Source organism: Meles meles, chromosome 6 (assembly GCF_922984935.1).
Source record: "Meles meles chromosome 6, mMelMel3.1 paternal haplotype, whole genome shotgun sequence".
Classification (NCBI taxonomy): domain Eukaryota; kingdom Metazoa; phylum Chordata; class Mammalia; order Carnivora; family Mustelidae; genus Meles; species Meles meles.
In genome coordinates this window covers 126,795,478-126,809,650 of record NC_060071.1, presented here as the reverse complement: position 1 = coordinate 126,809,650, position 14,173 = coordinate 126,795,478, and the positions used below count along the sequence as shown (strand labels likewise).

The 14,173-nt window shown below is 37.9% G+C and overlaps 1 long non-coding RNA gene across 1 annotated transcript in view; it reads right to left on the bottom strand.

Annotated features, from left to right (window-relative positions):
* LOC123944811 overlaps window positions 1-13,934 on the bottom strand; it is a 31,849-nt gene extending 17,915 nt beyond the window's left edge. Inside the window, exon 1 of the long non-coding RNA XR_006818848.1 lies at window positions 13,756-13,934. This is a non-coding gene — a long non-coding RNA (uncharacterized LOC123944811). The remainder of the gene's footprint in view (window positions 1-13,755) is intronic.
* Window positions 13,935-14,173: the final 239 nt, after the last annotated feature.

Sequence of the window (14,173 nt, the reverse complement as noted above, 5' to 3'; positions counted from 1 at the left end):
TTTCTCTTTTTAAAATTCAGTTTCTCCAGATCATAATAATTTTCACTATGATTTGATTGGTATTAAACTGTTATCACAGACAATAGTCAAATGTTCATGAAGCCATCCATGGTCCATAATAGCACACCACGTTTCGCGCTTTTAATCTAGATATTCAATCTCCTGTTCCTATTTACTACAGCTCAAGAAAGTATCATTTATGAATGAAAAGTACCAGGTTACTGTGTTCAGTGTTAAAAAGCATAAAAAATATATGTAGACCTTAAACATATCTATAACCATAAACAACTGCAAAACTATCCTGAATTATCATTAGCTTTGAGTAATATGTAATGTAATTCCAGAAATTACAAAGGAACAAAGCATCTTTTCTATTATTCCTTCAGCGTAGTACTTTATCTCATTTGATCAGAGCAACAAACCTATCAGAAAAGGTCTCAGTAGCTGCAATTTGCAGACAAAAAAAAATCAGAGTCTCAATGTGCAAGAGTTTGACCAACCACAGGGGACCAAGAAAGCTATTAGTACCATCTATGTGTCTGAAAGATAACACACAGCTGTCCCATATCCTAGTTCTCAGCTTCTCCCAGACCTTTATTGTTTCTAAGAAACTTAAAGAAGTATCTAACCAGGCAATGAAGAAGAGCTTTTGAATAAATGTGACTATGTGTTTTTTTGTGTGTTTTGTTTTGTTTTTTTAGTACCTCCTTAGGGTTCTGCAAAGACCTTTACTGGACAGTTCCTTCCAGGGCAGAAGACACATCCACAGGCAGTGGATGGTCATGCTCCATGCTATCCACACCTCACTGGAATGAACTCTGTGCAAGACACTGACTGTCCCTGGTGAGCACAGCTGGTGGGTGGACTCCAGCTCAGTCTTTTCTCCAGAGGCTCATAGCAGAGCAGCTTCTCAATCTGGTCCACTTCTACCAGCAGCACGTGGCAGCAGCAGTAGCACTACAGGCCAAGCTCATTCAGTGACTATGTGCATTCTTGAAAAGGCAGTTTGATTGCAGAATTCATTAAAGGTGTGACCACTACAGTCAGACCATGGCTTCCATGCACAAGTGTGTAGTTTGTGCACTGCACAAGAGATCCAAAACCAGGCCAGACAACCTACCTCCTTAGCTTCCCAGCTGTGTTAATTTAAATCTGATATTTTAACCTTCTGTTCCCCACTGTTAATGTTAGTATAGAAATAATACTTCAGATTCTTTCTGGGAAAACTAAATTAGATAAAGCATGTCACATGTTTTTCACAGTGGAGTCTACAGTAAACAATAAAATTAGTTCTTAGCATTACTTTTTAAGATTTCATTTATTTATTTGAAAGACAGAGTGAGTATGAGCAAGGGGAGGGGAGAGAAAGAAGCAGACTCCCTACTGAGCAAGGAACCCAATTCTGGACTCAATCCTAAGACCCTGGGATCCTGACCTGAGTCGAGGGGTAAACACTTAACCAACTGAACCACCCAACCATCTCTAGTTCTTAGTTCTTATTATTAAAAATATTCTCTCTTCATCATTAGCAAATTAATAATTATGTGAACTCTTGACCATTTACTGAGGATAAGCGGTTGAAAGTGAAATAAGTGGACCAAAGTTAATGAACCTTTGAAGGCTCTTGACTTGCAGTTGCCTTTGTGAATGGCTGCACAATGTACCTTCCTACTAACAGTGAATGAGGCAGCCTATCTCGGTATATCTCAACCATCACTGTGATCTCAAGCAGCTGCCCAGATTTCCTCTCTGCCAGCCTCCTACTATAATCCAAATTCTACCCTAGAGTTACTAAAGCTTCTATTTTCTGAAGACAAAGATTTCATTTGAAGGACTAGGTTGGCAGATTTCATGGATTTCCCGAGTGCATGAAGATAACAAGAGTAGTTTTCAAATCAGTGACACACAGCTAAATGTGTATGTGAATAAAACATCGCCGAATTAATTGTGGTTGCACAGAGAACTATGGAAATTTCCAAGCAGAAGAAAGGGGAGGGTCTATTGGACCCCTAAAACTGGAAAAGAATAAAATTGCAAACCTACACAGAATCTTTGTGTTCTGTGGACACTGAGACCCACAGAAGATGAAAAAGACCCTCTGCACAGTGCTGCCTCCTTCTGTTTACACATACACATCTTATTTTTAGTTTTTTAAGGATTTTATTTATTAGAAAGAGAGCACGCAAGCAGGAGAGGGGCAGAGGGAGAGGGAGAAGCAGGTTCTGTATTGAGCCGAGATCCCAATGTGAGGCTCAATGCCGGGACCCTGGGATCATGACCTGAGCCAAAGGTAAATGCTTAACCCACTGAACCACTGAGATGCCCCTCCTTATGTTTACATTTAACTCTATTTGTCGGTTATCCATTCTGAAAGTTTTGACCCAAACAACTCTGTAGTTGAAGCCAGCTATCTGTACAAAAGCACACATTGAAACTAACTCCAGGGATCCACAGTAAGGTGCCGATATATTTCTTGAACGTAAATATCTAAGGGAGCCAGTGGTAGTCTGATAGAGAGAGGTTATTTTCATCAGGATTTGGTGAAATATTTTCTACCTTTGTAAGCAGAGCACCTGCTGGATCAAGTGGGCTATGAAAAGACAGCAGCACAGAAGAAAGGCATTCATGTATTTTGGAAGCCTATGCTTGAATCTGTTCAATGTTACTATCTTTTCTCCTCAATTCCCTCGGTTAAAAAGATTCCCGGTGCCCTTTTCCCCTACTGTTAAAGTAAAACTTTCATCTTAACCTTTGAGGAAGCAAGCTCAAGTGCAAATTTCCTTCAGGTCATAAGTCTAAGCCTACCTCTATTTAAACAGCTGTCTGTCAAATGATAGAAGAACCAAGACTCTTGCCTTGTTAGCACTGAGCCTTCTTAAGAGCAGGCCCCAAATGTCATAACATTTCATACTTAATCTGTACACCAGTTAAAAAAAAAAAAAAGTTGGGAAGTTACCTGTCTTCCAGAATCTTCCGTTGTTCTCTGTTGTGTTAAGGAACCATAATCACTCAGATAAGTACCACCGAAGATCCCCACACTTTTCTTACTGTGAATGTTGTGTTGTACTCTATTCTATTGCTGGTAATACCTTCTCCCAACACACACCGACTACAAATATTTCAAGGATTCAAATTCTAAAGAGCCTTTCACTGAGTCATGCTTTCAAATTTTATACTTTCATGGGAATGGATTCTAAAATTAAACCTGCTCCTCTGTTTGGATTCTGAGATATTAGGTATATTTATTATCCCATCTGCTTCTGAGAATGGAATCCCCAGAGCCCCAAAGCATTAAGTCTATGCCTTGAGTCATGAACATAAGGAGAGTGAAGATGTCAGACACAGAGAAACTATACGTCATATAGATGAGTGTGTTGATAGTCCATGAACATTAGTTTATGTTGGCCAAGCACGGTTTAGTTTTTAAAAATCTTCTTTAGCTTATCGCATATCTAAAGATTTTAGTTACTTATTTGACAGAGAGAGAGATCACAAGTAGGCAGGGAGGCAGGCAGAGAGAGAGAAGGAGGCAGGCTCCCTGCTGAGCAGAGAGTCTGATGCAGACCTCGATCCCAGGACCCTGAAAACATGACCTAGGCTGAAGGCAGAGGCTTAACCTACTGAGCCACCCAGGCACCCTTGGCTAGTCACATATCTAAAAAGTCAAGAGACAGTGACTAGAACACAGAAGGCCAAAGAGTCAAAGAAAAAAAAACTTCCAAGGGCTTTGCAAATCCAACCACAAAGGTCTCTATAGTAGTAGAGGAAAGGAAATCCAGAAAGGTAGAGGAATTGGAGACGTTCAATAAGCTTTTAACACTTTTCTACATCAAAGAAGTGATTAAATATGAAATTATTCTGGCCAGGATCTGCCTAAGATGACATAAATGCATGCTCTCAACAGGGAAATTGAGATCAATAGTTAGAAGTTCTACACAGAGGATCAATATTTAGAAGTTCTGATTTCTCTTTGTAGAAATGTCTGTGAGGCCCAAAACTTTGAAAGTCTTTTTTTTTTTTTCTTCCTCTCTTCTACCTCCCCATTTCTCCTGCCTTTCCTTCTTCCTCCTTCTTCTCCTTCTTCTTGTCCTCCTACCTCTCCCCATGCCCCTTTATCTTCTTCTCCTTCTCATTCTCCTTCTTCTTCTTCTACTAAGAAATTAATGTCCTATTGAAAACAAAACTTTACTGTTGGGAACTCTCATTTTGGCTTCCAGTAAAGTTAGCAACAGGAAGCAAATAATGGGGCTTGTTCATGACTCTTTTCCCCATACTTCACCTTTGGAAATTTGCCAAACACTAAAGAGGTTGCTACTGACTAAAGAGTGAAAAATACACCAACAATGTATCTATAAGTGTCTATACCCATGGAAAAAGTAAGCATTTCAACAAGAAAAGACATTTGGGTTTTATATGAAATATGGACACCCACATTTACCCACCCAATTTCTGTCATATGGAATATAACTTTTCCTTTTCTTTTAAGTAGATTATGCTACTTTGTTGAAATAAACATAGCTTCAAAATATTTCCTTCTGACTTGTTTTCTGGTCACCATGACCATCTGAATCTATTGAAGTATAAAGAATATTTTCTTTTCTTTTTCTTTTTTTCCCTCCTATCTCTTAGCAATAAGTCTATCTTAAGCTCCAAGGATGGAATATGGTGATTTTTAAAGAGGTTGCTTGGTTGTGTATTTAGAAATCATTGTGCTGTCATGTTTTACTCAATAACTTTTCCAGTGTGAAATGCCCATAGCAAGTCCTTCCCCTAATATCCAGGTATGAAATTATGGCATTTGTCTTTAAAACCTTTGAGCTTCACTATCCTTCCTATGTGAATCCTTTATGTACCAACCCAGCTGGCAACGGTACTGTTTTTTTGAGATCTAGATCTGTGAGCTTCTCTTGACACTTATCATGTTCTACTTGTGTGAGTTTTATTTTCCTAAACATAATGTTAGTTTTCAAAGTCAATGGGTAATTATTTTCTTATGGTTTTCTTATTTATTTAGTTATTTGAGAGAGGGTGGGGGCAAATGAGAGATAGAAAGAGAGTCTCGAGCAGACTCTGCCCTGAGTGTATGGCTGGATCCCATGACCCTGAGATCATGGCCTGAGCCAAACAAAGAGTCGGCTGCTTAATGGACTTAGCCACCCAGGCACTCCAATTGGTATTTATATTTATATTTGTTTATATTTATGTATTATTTAAGCCAGCATCCAGTAGATTTTTAATTTTCAAGAACTTAAAAATCACAAATGAATAGGCCAAGGCAGTAAATTTTCAAGAAGCATTTCCTCGGCATCCATTAACTTTAATTTTAACATTAGTATACTTTTTATCAGTTGGCTTATTGAATATTTTAAAATTGGGTCAAAATGTACTATTAACAATCATTTAAAGTGCCCTAATATAATAACAAAATAGTTTAATGTAATTCAAGTGATTATATAGTTCCTCAAAAAATGTTGGAGAAGAAAAAGAAGTCTTACTTGCTGACAGGAACAATGCCAATATTTACAGGAGTCTGGTGTGTTTCCCTTGTGTAAAAGCCATGCTATGGAAAAATTGGATTTTTGTGCATGAGGCAGCAAAGAATACTGTACTTTTTGCTTATGGATAGTGTCTTTTTTGTCAGGATATTCTCATGACATGTCTCTTAAACCAGGAACAACAACAACAAAAACCCAAGGAGATGAAAAAGCTTATATCTAAGCAGGCTTGATTAAGTGAGTTGTCATTGCTTTTTGTTAAATCCATTAAAAAAGTGATGACTAAAGCCAGAAAGTCATGTGACTCTCATATTGATAATAGAGCATCAGGACTCACAAGGGGCAGCTCAGGCTTGAACTAAGGATCTAAACATCAGGTTTGATGAGCCTGGAGTCAATAGCAAATTGGAAATACCGGGCCTAAAAAGAACAGGGATCAAGGTAAGAGGGGTGAACTTTGAGACCACCCATGTTCAGATGGTACTTGAAGATTTCTTACTCTAGCTAGATTATATTTTTTAAGCCTTCGTGCGCATGGATAAGCATTATTTGGAGATCTTTTTAAATTTCAGAGACAATAGACCTGGGGTGGGGCCCTAAAATCTGCATCTCTAGAGAGTTTCGGGTCTGTAGGTCCACAGATCACACTATTCTACACAAGCTTCTAGTGTGGATTCTTCGAACCTATGGTGGATAGCATCTGAAAATTCCACAATATGGTTTGTACCCCAACTCCAGTTTTGTACTTAATCCCCAGGAAATCCAAGGAAAAAGTATGTTAACAGGTTATCCACATTACCAAGAAAATATCACAAAACATTGACTAACAAGGAAAGCAAATGGTTGTTATCAACCTGACTAACAATGGAGAAATCATTAGTAAAAGCAACACAAGCATTGTGAAGTCATAGGAAAAGGTTAAGATTTTTTTTTTTTTTTTTTTGATAAACAGGGATGCCTTGAAGTAGATTTGGGTCTTAGTAAAGTTCCAATAATGAGCAACATTTTCCCAGATGTCTTGACCACTCTCTTTATGCATACTATAAAGTGCAGAGGATCATAGGACAATAATATATGGTGATAAACTTGTTTGATTACACTTCCAAGGTGCTGCTGGGTCCAATTATCTTGGTGCTAAAATATCTTCTAATTGGGTGTGAAACACACATCAGAGTTAATTACAGTGTACACTACTATACAGGCTTGAAATAATTAAGACTGTTTTCATTTCTCAACTGGCCTAGAAAAAAAAATGTACATTCATTTTAAGTTTCAATCCGTGGAGATTTCACAGAAATTCATGAGATCAGCTAGATATGAATTTATGCAAATTTCTAACCCTAGAATCTTATTGAGACCATAAGCCTCTTATCATAACCTAGATACTTTGATCTACAAAGGTATAGCTGTCTGTGTTTTATGAGTGGCATGTGCCCTTGAAAACCGAGAAATCAAAACGTTATGGAATAGGAAGGTCAGTTATATTAAAAAGTTTTATTAATCACTTAAAAGTACTATTTTGGAGAGTTCATACTGACAAGTATTGGATTACCAAGGCCAACAGTCTATAGAATATTGATTACATAATTCACGGACATTGAGAGAATTGGAAGATTAAAACTAAAATGATCCCTACATCTACAAATCATGAAGTACATTAGAGTTGGAATTATCTACTACAAGAAGATCTAACATTTTATCTTTAGGGCAAAAACGAAAGGCATACTCTTGAACAAACTCCTCTGTGTCATTTAACCTAAAATACTATAACTATATCATCTATCTATCTCTATTTATATCAAGTAGAAAATTTGAAATTTAATATGAGTTACTAATCTTCTGAAAGGGCAAATAGATGCCAAAAGGTGATAATGAGTTAGAGTGTCAGCAACTTGTTTCTCAAAGCCTCTGTACCCGCTGTCCTGGAAATGTGTTGTCATGTTGAACCTTCCCCTTTTGGATCATCTCCTGGCCTTCAGGGACTGACTCATGGTATCTGCTAGGGTTTTCTTGACCTGTCTACCTCTCTGGTCACTAGCTGACTCATTCATGCTGTCATTGTTTTCTTCCATTATACTTTGCTTCCCTAGGCTTCATCCATCACCTGCTGCTCTCCTTCTATTTTACTGTACCAATAGTTCACGCTCCTTTGAGCCAATACTTTCTGCCATTACTTATCCCTATGCATGCAATGCTTTGCAATTAAATGTTAAATCATGATAACTTATCTCAAAATATGGTACACTCTACAGTTGTTATAAAATAAAGATCACAAAGTATCTTATATTCTTCTGCCTGTTAAATTGCTTCAGAGTTGGGATTTTTGGATGAGGATTTCCTTACCTCATCTGCTTGCTCCTGAGTAATTTGATTGATCCTAAATCTTTGGTGACACAATTTTCACCCACTAGCATGGAACTAGATTGTCCTCACTTTTTCTACATCATTCCAATGAATCCATTCACTAACCTGAGCAAAAAAAAATAAAAATAAAATAAAAAATTGAAAGTAACCAATGGTTATGGTTTTCAAACTTTTATTCATCTTTTGCTCTATCATCATTTGGGAACATAGAGTATTTACAGAAGGCATGTCATGTTTGATAAATAGATTATTGACTCAATAGCTCTACAACAGAAACCATTAGCAAGAAATAATGTACCTGTACTTTGCCCAGTTTGTAGGTAAAGTTTAAAGTACTTAGAATACTTGTTGACTTTTAATTTGTTGTTCTTGAAAATTCAGTCCAAATTCAAATTTGATTTCACTTGGCTCCTTTAAGAAGATAAACAGAGGACAAAAGGGGAATGTGTTTATTAATCTTAAAAGCTAGATAATTAATCTTCTTTGAGGAAAAGAGTAAGTATCACTGCTTAAATTGATTTTAATTTTGTTAATTTATCAAAAGTGGGACATAGTTTTGTCATCACAAATAAAGCCACTTTTCTACTTTTTTATTTCATTTTCTATTGTGTCCAAAACTCTTGAAATTTCTAAGTTCTGGTTAATTCACATAACACTTTTTATACTTAGAGAAGTCAGTCGAAGTATTGAATGACTTATAATTCCTTTTTTTTTTTTTTCCTATTAGTGCTACCAGAACATACATTCTTCTGTTAATTCCACGGAGCAATTATTGAACATCTCCAATACACCATGCATTAGTGATACAACATCTCAGAGATTCAAGGCCTGAGCCATGAGAATCTACTGTACTGAATGAAAGAAAACCTGATTGAATAATCACATTAATACATTATTACAAACTAGGAAACAACTGAGAAATACTAGCTTTAGTCTGAAGATCAGGAGCACCTTCCTGGCCTTTGAGAACTGAAAAGGAGAACTTTTTAAGCAGGTTAAGGGAAAGGTTTGCTTTGTGGACAAAATGGAGAATAACTAAGATTCCAAGGGAGAAAGAAGCCTGTCACCCTGAGGAACACTAAGAAAGCCAGAGTGACTGGAGCCAAGAAGGTTAAGGAAGGCTTAACTTCTACCCCACTCCCTAAAAGAGATAGCTGTTCTGAGAAGACAGGGAGCTGGTATCTCACATAGGGGTAAGTCTGGCACCGAATCTCTAGCAATTTGGTCTGGTTGGTTCAGATTCAAGCATGAAAACTGCTGCCCATCCACATTGCTGCCCTGTTCTCACCCAGACTCACTTCCTCAATATCTTTGGGTCTTTATTACTACACACAGAGTGGAGCTGAGAGCACAGGATTTCATATCGGGGCCTGTTCTGGAAAGATAACTCTGAATGGAAATCTGAGGGCCAGAACAGGTCTGATTATTCTAAACTCTATGCTAAAGCAGAATGCATTATAACTGGTCTTTGATGTGTTCTTAGAGTCTAATAATAACTTAAAAATGAAGACAAGCATCTGTCTAGAAGAACTTTTTTTTTTTAAGATTTTATTTATTTATTTGACAGAGAGATCACAAGTAGGCAGAGAGGCAGGCAGAGAGAGTGAGAGGGAAGCAGGCTCCCTGCTGAGCAGAGAGCCCGATGCGGGACTCGATCCCAGGACCCTGAGATCATGACCTGAGCCGGAGGCAACAGCTTAACCCACTGAGCCACCCAGGTGTCTCTAGAAGAACTTTTAAAGGGTCTTATTTAAAATGCTTTGCAACAGCAAATTACCGGAGTTGTGATTTAACTTGTCTTCTTTTGTTTTTATTGTTGGGATGAATAGTAAGGCTCAGAAAACACATTCATTTATATTTTGGCAGAAACCTGGATGCTATAATCCTTGAAAGTGTGCAATCAGAGGACATGGGGCTGGTAGAAGCATGTTCCACATGGGTGGTAGAATAACATGCCCTTTACAAAAATAAATTAAACATAATCGATTTTAGATAGAAGTGATAAACACTAGATTATAAGCCCTTCACAGCCTAGATCATATCTTATTAGCACAATAAATGTCACAGCTTGGGGAAAAGTAAATTTGCTAAGTAGAAACAATAATGAATAATTGAATGAATGAATGGATACCACTGAGAGTATACCCAGCACCTTAAAATTTTAATCTTTAGTGAACTGCAATGTCTATGGACTTTGGGTGATAACGGTATGTCAGTGCAGGTCCATCAGTTGCAACAAAGGTACCACTCTGGTGGGGGATGTTGACTATGGAGAGGGTAGGAGGTACATGGGAGATCTCAATTTTTCTGTGATATAAAACTGCTCTCGGGCACCTGGGAGGCTCAGTCAGTTAAGGGTTTGCCTTTGCCTCAGGTTATGATCTCAGGGTCCTGGGGTCGAACCCTGAGTCAGGGTCCCTGCTCCATGGGGAGTCTGCTTCAACCTCTTCCTTTTCCCCACCCCCTACTTGAGCTCTCATATTCTCTCACTCTCTCTCAAAAAATTAAATAAAAAATTTAAAAAATAATAAAATATTGGGGTACTTGGGTGTCTCAGTCATTAATCATCTGCTTTCAGCTCACGTCATGATCCCAGGGTCCTGGGATCAAGTCCCACATTGGGCTCCCTGCTTGGTGGGAAGCCTGCTTCTCCTACTCCCGCTTCCCCTGCTTGTGTTCCTTCTCTAGCTCTGTCTTTCTCTGTCAAATAAATAAATAAAATATTTAAAAATAAATTCATAGAAAATAAAAAATAATAAAAAATTTAAACGATAAATAAATAAATATAAAAATAAGTCTATTTTTTCATTTAAAGAATTAACCTGGCAAGTAAGCTTAATTGTTATGGAAACCATGATATTTTTTTTGTCACACTGTAAATTTAGATTTACAATATCCAAAGTATAAGGCAGTTCATCTACCCGTAGCTTAACATATCTATTAAACAGATACTGTGTGATGCCCACAGGGGTACATTTATACATTGCCTCCTACAGTCTAAGCATTGTATGAGGCAGCTCTGCATACCTTTTCATTGACTCCACACAAGAACCACCTGAAAAAGCTCTACTTTTATTCCCAGCTTGTAGATAAGGGAAAAAAGTGAGGCTCAGCGAGGTTAAGGTCACGCAGATAGCTGCTGTCAGAGGGCTAAAAATGATTATTACACACATCTGGGTAGCTAACTCTCAAGCTTGGTTTTTGGTTAAGAGTGGATAAAGAAGGTGGGAAAAAGAATCCCTTTCCTACCCAAGCATGCTTTGCTCTCCTGGAAAAAAATGGAAATTAGGTACACCTTACGAAACTAGATTGAAAGATAACCAGAAAGTTTAAAAATAAAATAAAATAAAGATAACCAGAAATGCTAATGCCAATTGGGACCGTTAGATCATAAAGGGAGCTCAAACTGGGTTGTGAAAGATGCATATGTCAGTGTTCCTGCTGCCATTAAAGGCCTTTGTAGACTCCACTCTTGGCTCTGCTTTAGGGCAAATACAATTTTATGTCAGTGTGGATAGAAGTTAGGTACAGGGAAACACATGAACAAAGTTGTGACTATGCATATTTAGGGCAGGGCAAATTGTTCAAAATGAATCTTTACCAACTTGAAAACCTTTGAGTTTCTACTACAGTTAAAATTAGTAGTCCTAAGGAAAATCCACTCCATGAGTTTCTGATTCTGTAGCCGAGTATAATGGCATGAGGACAAAGAAAGGTTGTATCAATATTCTCCAAGTGTTTACAATCAGAAGAGAAGAAATAAAGATTAAATCAGGTCAACCAACCCAGAAAAACAAATGTTTTGAACATCTAGGTCAGTTTGTGGACCATGGCAAAATGCAGCATTTACAGGAAAATCTCTGGACAAAAAGCAAACCAGAATAATTTCATTTATCCTTACCACTTCCTAGGGCATCCAGGCCAAGTTTCATATTTGATCAAAAGAAGCCCAATTCTGTAATTTCTGCTCTTGGGAGAATAGACTAAGAAATAGGTGGGAAAAAAAAAAAAAAGCCAAGAAATTTTTCTTCATCCCCTTTTTAGTAGCCAGAAATAAAGAGGATTTCACCCTATCTGGGGGCTGTAGTCATTTTTCAAAATCAATTTTTCAGGACACTCTTGTCTTATGTTTACCTTCTAGGTGTCTACTTTCTCAAGGTAACAAAAAGGTTCACAAGGGTTCTTATCTCCAAGTGATAAACAGATGCAAACAGAGCCAGGCCTATCTGGGCTACCACAAGGCCTGTTTGACTAATTGCCCTGATAGATCACTCTCCTGATGCCTGATGTTGTTATTGCACCCAGCATAGCTGAGATAGCACATGTTTAACCCCTGACCTTCCAGCTGCCTGGACCACATTGCTCTGGAACCCACAGTTCTCCATCATCACTTCCTCCCATGGCAGCCCGGGAAAGAGATCTGTTTCTAAGCAAACAGCAAAGGCTCTGACCCCGTCATGAGTCACCAGTCTGTCTACCCACTTCCAAGATTCCCCTTTATATATTTATTCAGCTTGTCAGAGTTCCTGGCAAAGAGGATAGTGATATTTGAGATAAATAGGATTCATGCTAACTCTGGGAACAGTAATTCCATAAATCTGGGGTGACTGAGGGGACTTCTATGGGCTTCCTCTGAACCAGTCCATTCCATCCTACCCCCTTTACAGGTACCTTTTTCTTTAAAAAAAAAAAAAATGATAAAAGAGCAAAAGCCACAGAATGAACAACAACAAATATCCCAGGGCCATTTGTTATAATGTAGGGAAATACTTGATTATTCTGTGCCTCAGGGCACTGGTTGAAATTTTTGTAAAAAGGGCTAAATACTACTACTCACAGCAGAAGTGAGAAGCCAATGTATTTTATCTTAGATAGGTCAGCTTTCTTTTACTGCACGCTTCACACATCGCAGTCACAGAACTTACACTCATCAAGTTTTAAACAGATACTGCCAACACTAGGTGATTCAGCTGTGATAGCCCTGGCCCAGCAGTCCTGAGCAAAAATTTCACATTATGCAACATTATAGAAACATTACATGGGAATAACACAATGGCAAGTGGTGGTTTTCATGACCATTTTTGTTAATTAATGAAACTATGTTGTCTCCATGGAGAGGCAGAAAATATACAGAGAAAAAGAAAAACGTAATCGTTATGGAGTATATTTGCATTTCTATTCATTTTCTTTAAACACCCCACGCTTAAATAGACATGAAATATTAGAGGCTATCGCATTGGGGAAAAAAAAGCCAGTTTTGGTACATATTGTGTTTCACCTTTCACTAAACCATTTAACATAGACTCAAAGTATTACAGCTTAATTATAAAATAGCTCTATCGTTCCAACACTTTGTTCAGCTGTGTCTTAGGAACTTTAATAACATTTCGACCAAAAAAAAAAAAAAAAGAGCCTATGTGCTATGTGTTTTGTGAAACTAAATACTGAATACTAATATTACCAATCATTGTTACCCTTCTCACATAGTAAATCTGATATTTCCCTCTGCCCATTAAGAAAGCAAGTTGACAATGCACAAAATATCGTGTGGATCGACAAGATACTGAAATGGCTGAGGGAAAACCAGGCAATAATCAAAGTTATGTACGTCTACATGTTTGCACTGAAGGAGAACGTGACACAGAAGGGGCTCTCATTGCCCGATAACCTAGGTTTAGCTTCATCTCGGGAGCTTTGAGTTCATTTTTCTGAATCTCAGTTTTCTCTTAAATGACATTAACAAGGCCTGTCTAGCCAGCTTCTCCTGAAGCTTAAATGATATAAGGTCCCCAGCACAGTGGCCAGATTTAAAGAAGAACAAGTGCTTGATTGATCCAAAGTCCCTTCCTGTCCTTTCTTGTACAACTGCCAGTCATTCCACTTTGGTCAAACTTACCTTCAATCTACACGAATAATTTCACGGAGCTCGCACAAGTTGTGGAAGTCTTGACCCCACAGTGAGATAGCTTGTCTTCTGGAAAGGAAGAAAACTCATGTTTAACATGAACAGGTCTTGTCCCATTGGAAGAGGAAAAGAAACGAAGGTGAATTTCCACAAACAACAACAAACGTTAGATCTTTTTTGTTTATTAGAAAATTTAGGCGGAAATGCCAACCAACATGTGGGAAGGAGGTTCCGAGGCCAAAGTTGTTACAGGATAAAAATTAACCGAGGCTCTGACAAGAAGCAATTCTGGCTTTTATATAAACTTAAGACCAGTTTCTAGAAACTTCAGACCTGGCTCCTTCATCTGTAAAATGTGATAGTCAAATGTGTTTCACAGAATTATACTAGGATTGAATGATATAATGTG